Source organism: Capricornis sumatraensis, chromosome 3 (assembly GCF_032405125.1).
Source record: "Capricornis sumatraensis isolate serow.1 chromosome 3, serow.2, whole genome shotgun sequence".
Classification (NCBI taxonomy): Eukaryota; Metazoa; Chordata; class Mammalia; order Artiodactyla; family Bovidae; genus Capricornis; species Capricornis sumatraensis.
The window spans coordinates 140,927,930-140,933,929 of NC_091071.1; positions in this window are offsets into that span (position 1 = coordinate 140,927,930).

Below are 6,000 nucleotides of genomic sequence, written 5' to 3' on the forward strand. Positions count from 1 at the left end.
TCTGTGTGCATTCAACATACTGACTCTCTGCGAATCCACCTGGTTCATGGCTTGTGATGGCATTTTCTATAGAACCTGTGTACAACTTCCTATGGCCAGCAGGTCTTTGTAGAAACACGTGGTGATGACAAAGGTGAGGCCATATCTGCAATTCTCACCCCCACTTTGAACCAGAAATTGAAGCCCAGGTGATGGGGTCAAATGGGGCCTGACATCACAAAAAGGAGTTAGTTTTTTACAAATTATCACCATTGAATGGGGTGCCCAGAGATAGGTATATAAATGAGATATCAACTTTTTCTGCAGTGTTTTATTTCTATAAAAAAAATTTAAAGCAAATTGTGATGGTTAATTTTATGTGTCAGCTTGGCTGGGCCATTCTGCCCATATTTGTGGCCAAACATTATTTTTATTTATTTTTTTTGCACAGGTGGTTTCTGAAGGAGATTAGTGTTTAAATTAGTGGACTTTGAGGAAAGCAGATGACTCTCCATTATGTGGGTGGGCTTCATCCAATCAGCCGAAGGCCTTAAAAGAACAAAGGCTGATCTTTCTGAGCAAGAAGGAATTCTGCCAGAAGACCACTTTCAGACTTGAACTGCAGCTCTTCATTGCATCTCCATCCTGACTGCTGACCCCTTCTGACTTTTGGACTGGTCAAGCCACCACAATCACGTGAGCCAGTTCAATAAACTAATTTTCTCCCTATATTGTTTCTGTTTCTCTGGAGAACCCTGGCTAATACACATCTAAGCAAATTGTTAACATTTGTTGACTCTGGAATTATAGGCCTATGGATATTCATTATATTACCTTCTCTACTTTTGAAATTTTGCACGTGTTTTTAAATCACTACTCCAAAAAGGCTGGGGAAAAAAAAGCTTTAAAAACTTCTAAAACGGTAGCATATAAACATTAAGCTTTATTCAGTTAAGCTCTCCAACAATAATTGGATGCCACTGATTTAAATAAATTCTTCACCTGTGCTTAGTCACTCAATTGTGTCCGACTTTTTGCAGCTCCATGTACTATAGCCTGCCAGCCTTCTTCCTCTGTCCATGGGGATTCTCCAGGCAAGAATACTGAGTGGGTTGCCATGCCCTCCTCCAGGGGATCTTCCCATCCCAGGGATCAAACGCAGATCTTCCGCATTGCAGGCGGATTCTTTACCGTCTGAGCCACCTGGGAAGCCCAAATTCTTCACCAAATCAATTAAATTATTTTGGACCATACTTGCTGTGCCTTCATCTGCTAAAGCCTTAGATGAGATGTAGAAAAGGGAATAAAGCTGGAGCATTGAAGTAAAGATAAAGACAGGACTGTTGTGCCCTACAGGAGAGTCAACTGGGAGAGGACACTGCAAGCCAGAAAGGTTTTCTGGTGGCTTAGACAAGGAAAAGCGCTGGGCCTGGAGAGACCAGATGCCAGAATGTGAAGTCTGCTCCACCACTGACTGCTGTAGCCATGGCCAAGCCTCTTGGCTCTGCTGCCCCCAGTCTCAGGTGTTGCCTAAAATGTGATGAGGCTGGTTAACATCATCCAGAGCACCTTTCACCCTAACATTCCACAACTCCATAAAGGCTAGCATTTATGGAAGACTGTGTTATCATGCTTCCAATTCAATAATTAGAAAAACGATTGTTGATAAACATTTGCCCTACCTCAATTCCTTGACTGGAGTGGGGCTTAGATGCCTTTTTAAGAAGCAAAAGATTAAGCCTTTGCTTTAATCTATTCTTATTTTGTAATTCTCGGCTAGCCCTTTGAATTTCAGATGCACCAATTATAAAATGCGAGTCTCTTGGTTGTTGGGACAGCTTTCTCTTAGACCCATTTTCCTTCCCCCTTATCATTCAGTGTGGCATAATAGGCAGATTTTTTTTTTTTTCCTTTTTTTGGCCATGCTGCTTGGCTTGTGAGATCTTGGTTTGGTAACCAGGGAATGAACCCATTCTCTTAGCAGTGAAAGTGTGATGTCTTAACCACTGGACCTCCAGAAAATTCCTGTAAAAGATTTTTAAAATATGAGGAACTTCCATTCCATAAGGCCAGAGGTCGGCAGACCCTGTGAAACCACCTTGGATGAGTAAATTTGCTTCTCTGTGTTTTCATGTTTCCTCCTCTGTAAAACAAGCATTGAATGATTGGAGGGGTTTCTGCCAGCTGTCCAGTTCAGTGACTTACATGCATTGTGCCTAGTTGAAAGAGGACCATTTGCACAGACTCTGTTCAGCTTAAATTTAAATTCAGCCAATCACCCCTCTTTTCGGTCTATGGAGTTTTAATGAAACAAGATTCTGGCTGGAAATACACAAAAAAGAGCTGCTAAAAAGGTGTCAGCCATCTCATGCATTAGCTGTTTCATAGAAACCACCCTCCCCCAGAAATCACAGCCCCCATTTTCCATAGGAATATCACATCCTTTAAGAATATCTGCACACTCACAGCAGGTCCCCCACTCTGTACCCCACACCTATGGTACAGGTCTTTCAGACTGAGTTCTATTAAGAAATTCCCCTTTCATAATCTCTCACCAGCCAGGGTGATCCCAGTGCTTTTGTTCTCTCTGTGCTTCTGGAGGCGTGCTTGAGCATCCACTGGGCTGGTGTTCACAGACATTCAGAAAAATAGATTTTTTTTTTTTTTGGGGAGGTTGCTAGGAAACGGTGACTGAATGAAAATAGTTTGTTTTTTAAATACACCTACACATGCTGAAGGGAAAAAAGAAATCTTACGTTTGGGACAGGAATATGATCTTGACCTGGAGTTCACGGATCTTTTTACTTAAGCAGGCTTTGGTTTCCCTTCTAAATGATTCATGGAAAGGTGAGAGCCTGCAAGCCTTCCACCTCCCCCAGGAGTTTTTGTATAGTTCAGTGGGAGACCCTGGAGTCAACTGACCAAGCAAGGATTTCTAGGGAGCCAGTGAACCTCTGGCTAGCCACACACACAGGCTGATTCTACTCGGTGACCACAGACATGGGGGCAGGGAAATCTTGAAGAAGCATTACCATTTCTCTCCTGCTAGGTGGTCTCCCTGCCCACACATCTGTTCCTCATCTCGAACACTTCCTCCCTTGCTTAAAGCTTGCTGACAATCTCCCATTGCTCTTCAGTTCAGTTCAGTTCAGTTCAGTCGCTCAGTCGTGTCCGACTCTTCGCAACCCCATGAATTGCAGCACGTCAGGCCTCCCTGTCCGTCACCAACTCCCGGAGTTCACTCAGACTCACGTCCATCGAGTCAGTGATGCCATCCAGCCATCGCATCCTCTGTCGTCCCCTTCTCCTGCCCCCAATCCCTCCCAGCATCAAAGTTTTATCCAATGAGTCAACTCTTCACATGAGGTGGCCAAAGTACTGGAGTTTCAGCTTCAGCATCATTCCTTCCAAAGAAATCCCAGGGCCGATCTCCTTCAGAATGGACTGGTTGGATCTCCTTGCAGTCCAGGGGACTCTCAAGAGTCTTCTCCAACACCACAGTTCAAAAGCATCAATTCTTTGGCACTCAACTTTCTTCACAGTCCAACTCTCTCATCCATACATGACCCTGGGAAAAACCATAGCCTTGACTAGATGGACTTTAGTCGGCAAAGTAAAGTCTCTGCTTTTGAATATGTTATCTAGGTTGGTCATAACTTTTCTTCCAAGGGGTAAGCATCTTTTAATTTCATGGCTGCAGTCACCATCTGCAGTGATTTTGGAGCCCCCCAAAATTAAGTCTGACATTGTTTCCACTGTTTCCCCATCTATTTCCCATGATCTAAACTCCTAACCATGACCTGTGAGTGAGTGTCCTCATGACCATGAACAGGCGCTGACTTTGTCACTTTGGCCCATCTAGGTCTGGGTGTCTGTTAACATTACCACTTAACTCTCATTTCCTCTCCTCTTCGCCATTCAACTCTCTTACTTACCTGGAATCTCAGCTGTTCTATGAGTGACACTAACACTCTAGATTTGGATTTTTATAGATTAGTTGTTCGCTCCATATTGAATTTTTTCAGGTTTTTTTGGAGTATAGTTGATTTACAATGCTGTGTTAGTTTCAGGTGTACAGCAAAGTGAAACAGACACACATAAAAATATCTCTTTTGGATCCTTTCCCCACATAGGTCATTACAGAGTATTGGATATCATTCCCTGTGCTATACAGTACGTCCTTATTAGTTATCTGTTTTATATACAGTATTGTGTATACTCCATATTGAATTTATATATATATTGTACTCAGAACATTCCAGGTTTTGTGAGCTTGAAGTTTATACAAATTGGGGACCGTCTTGAAGACAAAGAATACAAAAATATGAATACAAGATTAAATCTATTAATCACCAAAAGTTACACATTTTAAAGAACTAATACTGCAAACATTAAAAATAAAGAAAAAAATCTCAATATTAATATTATCTTTACCAACTCTTGACATACCTAAACTCTTTTTTTCTTACATACTCTTTGATTACCTCTTGATGTAACAAAGATATTTTTAATAATTATTTTCTGTAGAAAGTTTGGAAAGAAAATTGTCTTTCCTCTAGCGGGGCCGTTTACAATTTATTTTAAATTATCAATAAAATTTCAGAATAAGCTAAGAATTATTTTCCAGCTTATTGACAGTATTTGGGTATCATCTCTTTTATTAAGTTTTCCACAATTGCCAGGTCAAAAGATACTCCTTTCCCAGGGGAATTCTTGGAAAACTTCAGCCTTGACCTCCCTAAGCTTCTTCATCCCTGCCCTCCCCCTCCCCTCAACCCCACCTCCGCATCCACCTCCATCCTCATCCCCACACAAGCTGAGGTTGCTGAAGCTGGTCCAACTCAACCAAGTACTCATTGACTCCAGTGCTCCCCTCCCCAGCTTTGGTCCTTGGAGACAGACAGAAGGTTCAGGGGCTTAACGATCCGTCACGGGCTGCTTATTACCAAGACCAGACATTGATGGAGGCAATGCTGGTAGTTTGCCCATCCTTCTGCAATGCCAGGACCACTCCCAGGACATGGAGAGTGACCTCTGGCTGGGGCCATGCACCTCCTCCTTGCATCCTCTGTGGAAGACACATTCAGCCTCGGAAGAACCCAGGAAAGTGACAGACCCTCCACCTTGACTGCTTTGGGAGAAAACCCACCTCTCCTTAAACTTCTTATTCTCAAGACATTAAAATCAAAACAAAACCACTCCTATACCTCAGTGAGGAAATTCTCTGTTCTCACAGCATATCCTTGAGGCAGGTGTAAAAATAATACCCATGTTTTATACATAAGGAAACCAAGAGATGGAAAGGGGGGTAATTTGCTGGGGAAAATCAATTTATCAGGTTTGACTTCCCAAGCACTACATCTTCACCAAACATTTAATGTCTTCTTTAAACTTTCTAAAATTCTTGAAATAGTCATAATAGCTGCAAATGATACATTGACTTGATACTGTGGAAGTGAAATTATATTTTCACAGAATGTTGTTATGAATTTTTATCTTCATCAAAATTTATATTTAAATTGCTGAATAATAATACTACATAGTATGATAATGGAATAATAACTATGTGATTTGGGGTAAGTTAACTCCCATACTTTATTTCTTCTTTAGAGTGCAGTGAGGGACTCTATAATTTCTATATATAAAATGTACATATATAAACATATATATAGATTGATATGGGACATTAAAGGTCTTTCACAGATGGTGGTTATTAATACCATAGTGTTTTGAATCTTGGACTTCCTTGGTGGCTTAGACGGTAGAGCGCCTGTCTACAATGTGGGAGACCCGGGTTCGAGCCCTGGGTTGGGAAGATTCCCTGGAGAAAAATGGCAATCCACTCCAGTACTATTGCCTGGAAAATCCCATGGACAGAGGAGCCTGGTAGGCTACAGTCTATGGGGTCGTAAAGAGTCGGATATGACTGAGCAACTTCACTTTCACTTTGAGTCTTAATGGTATCTATTCATCCTTTGCTCTTTAAAAGTACTCTTGGTGGGTTTATGTTGAATTTCATTA